The sequence below is a fragment of the Quercus suber genome, unplaced genomic scaffold, assembly GCF_002906115.3.
Source record: "Quercus suber isolate HL8 unplaced genomic scaffold, Cork oak 2.0 scaffold_49, whole genome shotgun sequence".
NCBI lineage: Eukaryota > Viridiplantae > Streptophyta > Magnoliopsida > Fagales > Fagaceae > Quercus > Quercus suber.
In genome coordinates this window covers 1059083-1072219 of record NW_027069514.1, presented here as the reverse complement: position 1 = coordinate 1072219, position 13137 = coordinate 1059083, and positions in this window count along the sequence as shown.

Sequence of the window (13137 nt, the reverse complement as noted above, 5' to 3'; positions counted from 1 at the left end):
GAAATAATGGAAAATAGTACATACTTGATTCTTTTCTTACACAATTAATAACCATCCACTTGCATGATCTAAACTAGTATAGGATATCATTCAGCCAAAAAAACAAACAAACAAACCAACTAACGTGGCAAGCCCTTCTATCAAAATAATAATAATAATAATGTGGAAAACCCTTATCTGAATATTGAATAGAAGAAGAATAAAAGATTAACATATTAATTAATATATATATATATATACACACACTCCTACAGTCCTACTATATGGTACAAGTTTTAAAAATCTAACAAGAGATATGTAATCACTTCTAAACCACCCGTGCCTTTTTGACATAATGAATGGAAGGCCAAATCCTTGACGTAGCTATGATTCTTAACCCACACAACCAAACTGCAGAGAGCAATTCGATTACCAACAACATCAATTTGTGAGAGCACCTATTTATTAAGAACTTTCACAAGGGTGGCCCATAATTAAGAGCGTCACCGGCAAATCTCAACCACCATAATCTAGTCTTGTAAGAACTCTGGAGTGCAAGAGATAGCAAATATGTTTCCAACCTTAAATTAAATACCATACCTAATTCCAAGTGATGCATTATATAAACTCTGTGTCAAGTGATTCTGAGGAAAGATAAGATTGCACATGTTTGAAGTTTGAAGATTAATTAAGCGCTCAAAGAGTTTTAGACATTTACTTGTTAAAAAACAAGCACAAAACCCCTTATGATTTTCTCATAAAAAACAATTCTCTTGAGACTGTGTGATATAATATTTAACCATCCTATGGTATTGTTTAATTAATAACAAAAAACCCTTTGGCGAACTAAGCATTAAATAACTAACAGTTTACACATAAAACAATATCGCAAAGGATTTATGTATTACACTCAAAACTTCAAGGGTTTCATGTTTTACATGAAAATAACAGTGTTTTTGTATATTTTTCCAAAAAAGAAAAGTGTTTCCAGCCAAATAATTTTATGATCTCCATCATGCAAAATATCAAATATCCCCTATTTTTCATCTCACATATTACAATTATAATTGAAAGCTAGGAGAAATAATAAATTGAGAGCTGGGCATTTTAGCAAATAAAGTTCAACCACATCTAGTTTCAATCCTTACCACTTCAAGGGTAAAGACAGGACTAAAGCACCATAGGGACACTTTAGGTGTCCTATAATAGTGTTGCTACTTGCTAGTCAGTAGTCACTGTTGAAATGAACTTTCCGAATGTGATTCCACAAATCTAATGCATTGGAAAAAATTGTGTCTATCAAAGCCTGTGTGGTTTTATTCCTTTCACATTTAAAGATATTAACTTGTTGTGAACGTTTAGAATCTTGCTTTGAAGAATTTTAGAGCCACTTGGTACATTGGTCCTTCTGAAGAAACAAGAAAGAGACTCTGGCTAAAGTAAATGAAATACATTTTATGCCAAAGCACGTGCTACAAGTCATTTTATATGTAATTATATATCGTTTTCTTTACATGAGCTTAAATTGTATGGTTATGTCCTTATTGTGAGTGCCACCCCCTTCTTACTCGTTTAACTTTTTATCCCCACCTTGATTCATTGTAATTTGTTGGTAAAGTGAAATACGTACCTTTCAACTTTTGATTGGGAATTGCATGCATCCACATATAAAGATATAATCTCCAAGTTGGCAATGACCCATTGTCCATAGAGATAAACTTAAAGAAGCAAAAACTTTCTTGAGCAGTAAGATTAGAATACTTACGCAATTTAGATTCCTAAATCCTAGCCTAAGTTTTCAAGCCTAACTCATATTGTCAATGACTCAATGTTTGGCAGCACATCCTATATGTGCAACACACTTAGGGTGAAAATAAATCTAACAAGGGCAAGAAAAACATTTTCTATTCAATGGAACCTGCTAAATTAGCTAGCTGTCCTCTAATATAGTTCGTTATCAACCAATATGAGTATTTAGACTTTGAAGTTTGAAATTTGTAGGCTTTAATCCACTAAACCTCATGCATACCCATATAAAAAAGTCGTAGAAATGTGTAATAGAAATTGCTAAATTAGTCAGCTGTCATCTAAATTGTAGTTTATTATTAACCAAGATGTGCATTTTTGAATTTGAATTTTATAAGCTCTAATCCACTAGGCCTCATGCATATTGCGAAGTGGATTGCATTTGAAACTTTGAATGTAACATTACCCAATATGAATGCTCGAAATTTCAAAAGAGAACCTAACTCAAGGAAAAGCAATAAAGAGAGAGATATGAAAGTATTGTTTTGGGGGACAATGTTGGGGTCTGAACCAACAAAACTTCCACTATGTGAAAGCCCGGAAGACTTTTTTTTTTTTCCTTTTCCATTGTTGGCGTCCCAAGTAGTAGTGATATTGTATATCAAATTCCACTACCAAATTGAAAATATGCATTTACTCTTATTTGTTACTCCAACGTTTGTCCTCAAGCTTAACTTTGCCCAAATCAGCTTTGCAACGTTCTTTCTTTATCATATGGGCCCATCCTAATAGGCTCTCATGCTGACATGACAATATGTGATTGATTGATAAGTTGGAGAGCCAAAGCAGAGACACAAAATTTTTCATAATTTCTTTCAGTGTATTAAGATAATAAATTTTAATTGGAGTACCATAATTTTGCATCAATGAGTTTAAAGATACACTGTAGTGCTGTTTGGTATGGTATTTTAAGTAATAGTTTTTAGTTTTTAAACAATATTGCACATATTTTTACACACTTTTTCATCCACACGTATTTCTAAAAAATACATATAACGTTACTAGAACAATATTATCAAACAGTCACACAATTTTTCACAACTATATTTGATATTTTAATAAATTTAATACTTAATAAAAGTATTGTCAGTAAATGAAAGTAACGTTATTTAAACACAAGTCACAACTGGTGTTAGTAGTTGTAAAAATATTATGTCATTAGTATTATTCTTTCAAGTTGAATTAGTCTAGTACTCTAGATATATAACATATTTCACTTTTTTTTTTTTCATAATTCTTAAGGGGTGGATTTTGATTGGTCCGCAATAAAAGTTATGTTAGTTGTGATTTAATGTGAAAGTGATATTGTACTCATCACAATTACTACATGAAATATTAAATACAGTGAAATAAAAAATGGACAAATTTGGCTATAAACTTGCTTGTAGCTTAAGACTACAAGTTCACTCAATATCTTTTTATTAAATATGAATTTTGACAAATCTATTATTAAATTACATTTTCTTCTTATATCCTTCATGCTTGCATAATTTTTAGAAAATAAAAAATTAGTAGTTATGTTATCAATCAATTGTTTAAATTACAAGTTTTTATAGTCTAAAATTATGTATTAAAAATAAAATTTTAAATCATGCATTAAATAACATCTGATTGGCATAAATGACATGTGTGTTAAGAACGTAAAGAATATACAATTTAACAATTATATTTTCAAAATATGTAGCAATGTTAAATTTTTTAAAATTAAATTATAGTTTAAGCTTAAAGTCAAGTTTATAGTTAAACTTTATTTATAATAAAAAATTGTGAGATTTGTTGAGTCTAAATCATTGTTGTTTCTCATTCCATAATTAAAAATTGTGAGATTTGTTGAGTCTAAAACATTGTTGTTCCTCATTCCATAATTACTCCCACAAGGTCCGTAATTATGGAAAGCAAAAATAGTATTAAATTTATTGTTCAAGAATAAATACCGGTCAGCCTTTTTTGGTGAAGGTAGTTAATGGAGCAATTAAAATAACCTCCGACAACCGGTGACTGTAGTAGTGAGAAAACTGGGATGTGTTGCCGTAGCCGTAACAGAACCGGCGCCAGCCAGTTATTGCGGAGCCTCGCCTGTTTGACGTGTCAGGATTTTCTGTTTTTTACTTTATTTGTTTTTAATTTTTTTACTTTTCAAAAGTACTATTAAATGTTTTTATTTTTAAAAAATACTATAAAATTTTTATCTTTTTCGGCGGAGACCGTTGATTGCGGTTGAGAATAAAGCGCTCTGACATGGGACCGACCTTTCTGACCATTTTTCATTTGTCATTTTCCTCTTCCTCTTTTTCATTTTTTTTTTTTTTTTAAAATCTTTGTTTAGTCATGGACCCTGAAAAGATTTTTATAAATAATTTGAAAACACACTGACCACTATTTAGGAAAAATTAGAGGAAAAAAACAATAAACAAAAAATTAAATACCATGCTTCTTACTTTTTTTTTTTTTTTGAGAAGAGAGTATCATGCAAATACGCAATTTGATTTGACCTCTCTGTAAATTTTTTTTTTTTTTTGGTTGCTTTTTTGGCTTTTAACCCAGTATTGTCGGTGCACATAGAAAATGAATTCCAGATGGGAAAATTAAATGGTGGTGAGTGTGGTTGGTCGGGTTTTCGAATCCTTGTTGCAGGTCAATCTTCTGTGAACTGTTATCATCTTCCAGGAACCAGGTTACCCACACTGCCACGTTTCTCTTTGTACCTCCCCTACTTTTTTTTTTCTCCCGACTTGGCTACTTGACTGTCAACTTTCACATTTCTTATTATGGTTAGGATTCATTTCACTTTCTACTTTACTTATGGTATTTACAAATTTCAAAGTAGGCATTTTCATACGGTTATTAAAAAGTAATAGCTCAATATGAAAGTGGTTGTCTATTGTTTATAATTAACCACGTTAAAATTGGAACAAAAGTTATGATATAACAAACTTTAAGTAATATTATTTAACAACTATGGATAATAAGCATTTTGCTTTCTTTTTTAAATACATCATCAAATTTATATAATTGCATGTTTCTTGAAAAAAAAAACATTTTTTTTTTTAACTTGACTGAAATTCTAATGATAATAATATTACTTAATTTTGAAGTTTTGGTTGGAAGAAAGAAAAATGATTTTTTTTTTAATTTTTAAAAAGGGAGGATAAAAAAAAGTGAGAAGATAAAAAAATATTTGTGTTTTTCTTTTTGTAGAGATAATGGAAGAGTGGAAGGACGGAAGGAATGAGATTGAATTACCATTATTATTAAAAGTGGAATGATGAAAAAGTAGAGGGGTAATTTTGTAATTTTTTCTCAGAACCATTCTCTTCCAATTTTCTTTCCAATTTGGAAGCAAAAAAAATAATGAGCTTAGATGGAATGCATCCACACTATTTTCTTTCTTCTATAATTTTTTGGGTCATTAGAATTATGTTCAAATAATTAAATTTATCATTTCCTAATTCTTAAAAAAAAAAAAAAAAATACAATTTCCTAATAACTTAAGACTTTAGGAGAATCAATAATTTATTATGGTATCAGGAGATCTTAAGTTCAATTCATGTCCCTATTTTATCTTCCATTTAAAATGTTAAAATTTCCATATATTGGCCCCACTTATTAAAGGTGAGTTTAGGCCTACATGTAAGCCTATTTTATATTTTATTTAAAATGTTAAAAATCTCAAATGTTGGACCCCAATTATTAAAGATGATTTTAGGCCCACACATAAGCCTATACTACATTTTATTTAAAATGTTAAAAATTTCATATGTTGAACCCCACTTATTAAAGGGCAGTTTAGGCAAACACGTGAAAGGGGTGTTAAAATTATGTTTAAATGATTAAATTTATTATTTTCTAATAACTTAAGTTTTTGAAAGAATTTATAATTTAACATAAATTTAACCATTTAAGTGATAATCAAGTGATAATGACAACTTTTATGGTGTCCCATGTTTATAGTTTGGACCTCATTAAGCGATTTTGTGAGATACCTCCTCCCCGAGGAGATGCATGAAAACAATGTCTTTCAATTGTGAGCAACCCCACTAAGCAAGAGCATTTATTATACGCTAGAAATATTGAGGCATAAATAGTGCTAGGGACCCTTTACATTTAAAGAACAAATGCTTAAGCAATTTGTGATACCAAGTTTGGCAACTGGCTTCGTAAGGTTTTGATCTAGGGGCCGGAACATTAGATGAGACTTGAGACAATAGAAGTAGAACTACCTTTTTTTAATGACCTTAACACTTTGGTAAGGTTCTTGAAACTTTATGCTTTGTAGCAATTGATTAGTTAGATCTGAATAACCTTATTAATACATATGCTTTAATATTTTTTGTGAAGCTCTTACAATAAATCCCACGTTTTTTGAAAAGGCAATGTTTTGATAAAATGGGTAGAAGTAGAACCTTCTTGCTAAACTTAAAACAATTATTGAGATGTAACAAAAAAAAACACAATTATTTGTTTAATTTTAAATTCATTTAATAAGAAATTATTTAAATTATACAAACAAATTTAGCCAGACCACATGGGTTCAGCCAGCAGGCTCATAATTTTCATGATTGTTGGACAGGGAAAATAAAAATATTATTTCTCAATGGAATTATTTGAATGAAGCTTCAAATACAGAAATGTAACTGTAATAAAAGCTTTTACATGGGGTACCAAAAGATTGATGCGCATTATAGGAACATGAAGCATTTACTAGACGAAAAAGAGATGTTCTTCCAAGTACTATTGTTTCTGGACACTGGTCCATTGATGATAAAACCACCTTCTTCACATGTTGATGTTATGTATAACATTGCCAGTTTGCCACATGCCTTTCGCAGTCTCAATCACTCATAACAGGTACATGTACTACGATCACCTTGAAAGCTTTTTGGACAGTAAAATTAGTAAATTCATTCTTGGGAGATGAAGGGGGTTGGGTATTTGAAGGTTGAAACAGTGACTATTGAACATTAGAAATTTGGAATTAGATGCATTTATGGCCCTCCTAATGTAGACCAATTTTATTATTTTTAGGAGCACTAAGTGCTTGTTTGATTAAACTTTCTTTTCTTTTTCTTTTTCCATTTTAAAAAAGAGCTGCACACCTTTTAAGATTTAATCTATTTACCAGTATAGTTATATTTTTACCTAATTTATTGTGTTAAGTAAAATAAACCATTAAATTTGTGGGTTCTAGTTAACTTAATTTGCAAAATCTTTTGGTTGAATAAAAGATCTAAGTTTCAATTCCTGCCTACACAAAAAACAAATTTGTATCTTGGTTTGATAATAAAGAATGTAATTATCAGAAATGAACGTTATAAGTTGAAACTTTATTAAAAAAAAAAAAAAACCTATTAAACCTAAGCTATACCAAATCAATACTAATTAATTTAGTTTGGTACCCAAGAATCCCTTCAAATTAGCAAGAATTCTCATGTTTAGTTGCAGATAGTTTAAGTGAATCTGGATTCCCATTTTTTGCGACCTATATATGGATTCCCTTTTAAAATGTGATTATCCAAGTTCTCATGATTTGGGAAGGTTCATTTAAATTGACACTTATTCTCCCAAATCAATACCATCTAACTAATTACAATATAATTTGATAAAATGGTGTTCAATTTTTTTTTTTTTTGTTGATAAAATGCTTTTTTTTTTGAAAGAATTTTGATAAAATGTTTATGTGTGTGTCAATATATATATAGCCTAAACACTTTATCATTAATGATTTTTTTTTTTGGATTTTTTTTTCTACTTTATGTATTTTTATGTTTTATTTAGAATTTTCAAGTCTTTTAAGAAAATACATATTTTTTACTCATAAGGCATTATTTTCTAATAAATCATAAAATTATCAATTATTTTGGTATTGTATGGGTTAATGTAATACTACTATTTTAGTAAATTTGACTAAATTCACAATTTAAATTATTTTTATTAATTTATTAATAGAAAAACCATATAAATAATACATGATACGTTTGACATTATATTTATAGCTCTTAGAATACTTCTGAAAAATAATAATTTCTATAAAATTTCCAGAGATAAACAAAACATGGGAATCTCACCATCCTGAAAATCTTATATTCCGAGGCGTCTAGGTTTACAAGTATATTTCATTTCTAGAAATCTAATTATCATAGGGCATATTGGATTTCCTCAAGGTTTTTAATGAGTGAGTAGTGAATCAATATTAAAAAGAATAGCAGAAACCAAAGCCATGCATCTAAGTAATTTACCTGAAATAACTTGGAATGAAATCTCTCCTCCTAGAGGAAAACAATTTATTTTTCCCCTTAAGATTGAGAAAAAAAAAAAAGCTTTTTTTTTTTTTTTTGAGGGAAAGAAAAAGAAGAAGTTAAAAGGTCATGTACAAGACTAATATTAAGATTGAGAAAAAAAAAAAAGCTTTTTTTTTTTTTTTTTGAGGGAAAGAAAAAGAAGAAGTTAAAAGGTCATGTACAAGACTAATACATAAAAGGAAAAATGATAGCTACTACTTACACAATTTGTTTCCCCTTGATTTTTTGTTGTAAAAATGGAGAAGAAGTGAAGAACTCTAAGGTTATGTTACTTTCTAGATGGTTTTAAGAAATTACGGGGAAAAATTGCAAACTAACACCATTTCCCAAATAATTTCATTAGTTAGCAACATTTTCAAACTATTTAGGAAACTAGCATCTCGAGTTTTTAAGGCTCGAAATCACTGTAGCAAATAGAGTCGTTTACAATTAAGTTCGATGTGGAACTCAAGTCTATAGGACTCAAGTTTCTTCAAATCCATTTCCCACCACAGACCAACCCAGCGAACACAACACAAAACAAAAAATGAATTAAAAAACACAACCCAGAGAACGAACTAGAAAACACAACCTAGATCAACAAATCTTTGGTGTTGAGATCAACAAATCCAAGCTCCGGTGCCGAGATCATCAAACCCAAGCCACTCTGGTGCCAAGATCATCAAAATCAAGCAGCTCCAATGGCTGAGATTGTCAAACCTAGGGCCGAGATTAGGATTTTTGGGTTTGGGTTTTTCTACTTCGATTTTGAGATCGTTATTTTAAGGGTTTGGGTTTGAGTTTTTGCTTCACTCTTGAGATCGTTATTTTAAGAGAAGAATTGTCTTGAGTTTTGAGGGCTTGATTTCTTGGTTGGGTGTCTTCAGTGTTTCTGGGTTGGGTGTCTGGGTTGGAGAAGAACTCGAGTCTTTAAGACTCGAGTTCCACTTGAAATCGAATTGTTTATACTTGATTTAGCACACCAAAATCGAGTCTTACACAATCAAGATGTTAGTTTTCTAAATAGTTTGAAAATGATGCTAACTAACGAAATTGTTTAGGGATTTGTATTAGTTTGCAATTTTTCACAAAATTACGTGTTGTGAGTTACCATAGATTATAATTTTATTGTATCTATAAAAATCAAACAATTATATGTGTTATGCGTGAAAGCGAAACTTCGCGTTTATCACATACTTGACAATATAGAAAATATGTGAATAATAGAGGTGTGTTATTCTAATCACATATATTTACAAATTTTCAATATACACATTTCATGTAAATAATAGAATAGTTATATATCTATATATATATAAAAGTATACATTCTCTTATGTCTCGTGTTTTTTCAAAAGTAAAGTGATCAATTTGCATGAATATAACAATTGATAGAGACTAGTTTAATTAACAGGCTCAAGTATTGGTGTACGTGATTTGGAGTCAACATGTGCATAATATATAATAAAAAAAAATTATTATTATTAATAATTTATTATTAGTAAGTGATAATAATTTGTAAACGCGGAACTTTTAATATATAAAATTGTAAAATGTGGGACTTTTATAGGTTACTGTAAAACCAACCATTTATTTCTCACAGTGAAGCCAGCAATTTACTCATACAGGGGAGCGCGTAAATATGAAATCAATCTTACTATTTGAGTTTTCATATTCTACTAAATGCAATTTTACTTTTTGTGAAATTTCTTTCAAAACTATTTTTAACGAGGGGTCAAAAGCTTTATAATTTAACTGGTTGATACATCATCTGTATGCAATAAAAAAAAAAAACTATATATATCCAATCTTCACCAAAATGTCAAAGGTACAAAAGGGATATTTTTTTCCAATAAAGATGCAAAATCAATATCAATAATTTCAGGACAACACATTTTCTCACACTCTTTTCCACAATTATTCTATGTAGTTGATTGTGATAACTAAAGAGTAATTAATCCATATGAAAATGATAAACAGTCAATTATAATTTGTTTTACATTAACAGAAATTATGTTGTAGAAACTGAAAGTTGTGTTCTTTGAACAACTCCACTAATATACCATATAATATTCACTTTCCTCTATTCTATAATCTTGCATATATCTACTAGTTGCATGCACCAGAATATAATTTTGAAACATGAAAAAGCAAATAGAAAAAAGACAAAGTGGAAGATGTAGAACACCCAAAATCTCTGTACATGGATCTTTTACCGGCTTTACTTAGCTAGTTCTCTTCACATCAAAGGTACAGGTTTGTACATATGTGAGGGGAGACGAAATTTCAAAGTGGTACCTTCCAAGTTATGTACAATCTTGTTTGGGCAGGAAAGATTCCCAAAGATTGTAGGAAGGGAGGGGGAAATTTTCACATTTGGAGCACATCAGATACAGTTGGGTTCACGGACGCATTCACCACCCAATGCATTGTTTGGAGAACTAACATGGAATTTCAAGAATTTAATCATAGCATAGGAATCATACAAAATCATTGGATTACTCATTGATGGTCAAACTTTTTTCTTTTTCTTTTTCTTTCATACTACTAATATAACTATCTTAGGGTCAGGCTTAGATCTAATATTTAGTAGTATTGGACCCATTAAGATCATGATATGTGTTCACTTTTAGACACGTGTCACCATCTGACCGGGTCCAGTGCACTAGACCTAAGCCAAGTCCACCATCTTATTTCAGCCTTGCTAGTCAATCCAAGTTCACCTATAATTGAACTAATTTACCATATTTTTCTAGTTTTAACCTATGACGTTCGTTTCTGATAATTGTACTCATTGTCATTAGACTAAGACACTAATTAGTTTTAGGTGTAAACGGAGGTTGAACCACAAATCTCATATTGAACTATCAGAAACTTTACCAATTAATTAGAACTTATTACCGATTTACCTTTTTGGATGATGGCAAAGATGGACTTACAACAAGTTTCTGAAAAAAAAGAAAAAAAGAAAAAAGAAAAAGAAAAAAAAAAGAGATGGACTCACAAATGACAAGGCAATGCAAATTGCCAAAGGCATCAAGCAAACAAACAGACTCGATAGTTCCAAACTGAACCCTAAAGTTTAAAATTATTACAAATATAACTTTAATTATTTCATTACTTTCAATCTGAACACTAGACTTTTTAAAACTGCCTAGTAAATCCAAAAATCTAACACAAAACTTCAATTTTTAAAATGATGGAGTTCGATTTTCAAAGTTCACAGTTCTATACGTTTCTATTTGAAAGTAGTGAAACAGTAAAATTTAATTCATAACATTTTTAAACTCTTAGAATTCCCTTTTGAAATTATAAATTTTAATTGAAATCATACCTAAAACACAATTTTAAAATGTGATTTACCAAAAAAAGAATAAGGGGCATTATGGACAAACTGAAATGGGAACGCAACCCAAAACTAAAGACTTTCTTTTTTTTGGAAGAAGAATCAAAACTAAGTCTAAAGACTGTATCCTCAGGTAGCAATAGTAAATATATACAAAGTCTGTATCTGAAACTTTTATTGACTCTTGAACTCTTCTACCGCTGCTTACTTTCCTCTTTCTTCTTTAGGTAATTCTCCAAGCCCACTTACCCAAATAAATGTCTAAAGCCCTTTTTTTTTTAAACTAAATGTCTAAAACCTCAGACAACCATTAAACCCATAAAAAGTTTCTATCAATCTTTATGATTAATTACAATATTAAAAAGTTCAAAAACTTATTTACTTATTTTACTTTCTTGTTCCTTTATGGTGGTAGTAGTAACTAGTAACTCCCTGACAGAATCATTCAAGAAATTAAAGGTATTTCCATTGTAGCAAATCCTTCCCATGAAGACAAGCTAATTTGGGCTTTCTCTAAAGATGGCTCCTTCTCCCTCAGTTCTGCATATCTCATAGCTAAATGGTTTAATCTTTTGAACTCCGACACTAGCCCTCATCAATGGGTGTGAAAAGCACATACATCCCCTAGAATAAAGTTTTTTATTTGGTTATGCACTCATCACAGCGTTCCTACTAAGGAAGTTCTTAGTTCAAGAGGGTTAAACCTTGACCTGACATGTGAGTTATGTAGTGAAGGGGCTGAATCTATCATTCATACACTTAGGGACTGTAAGGTTGCTAAAGTGGTGTGGAAAGAGCTGGGTTTTGAGGAGAATAACCAAGATTTTTTTGGATTGAATTTGGAAGATTGGCTGAAGAAGTTTTGTGGGACTTCCACAAGCTACCTGAGACTCCATGTTCCATGGAAACTCCTATTTCCTCAAGCAATATGGACAATTTGGCTGCAGAGAAATAAAACCATATTTCAAACCAGTGGAGTAGCAGAGGGTATGAGTTCTATATGTCTTAAAAAAGGGGTGGAGTACTTTGCAATTGTTCCCAATGAACCAAACAAGCCAAGTAGAGTGTAGGTACAAGTGAAGTGGAATAAGCCCCCTATGGGTTGGGTGAAGCTGAATACAGATGGGACTTTGCATGGAAACCCGAGTAAGGTTGGTGGGGGTGGTGTTTTGAGAAGCAGCAGTGGAAACTAGATTGGTGGGTTTGCGAGGAAAATGGGCAGCACTTCGAGCACGGTGGCAGAGCTTTGCGCTTTGAAGGACGGTCTCACCATGGCAAAGCAAATGCGAATTGAGAACACTTGTATTGAAATGGATGTTGAGTTTATTGTTCAGCTTGTTTCAACGCCTTCTATGATCAATCTAATACTTGAATATTTCATTTCTAAATGTAGAGACTTGATTCAGACATTCCCTAACTCTTCGGTGGTACATGTGTTCAGGGAAGCAAATAGTTGTGCCGACCGGCTTGTAAGGATGTGAGCTGATCTTGATGTAACTAATTTTCTTTTTTTGTTTGACCCACCAAATGTGGTGGCTAAAATGCTAGCTAAAGATAAAACTGGCATTGTTTGTTGTAATAGACTTGTTGTTTTTAGTTAATTCCAGGTGTCGTTTACAAAAAAAAAAAAAGTCTAGTAAATTAATTAAATTTTTTTCTTTTTAACCAAAAATACATTAAATCCACACCGACCCTTCCAGTATAGAACCAGGGAAACCCACATGACCCT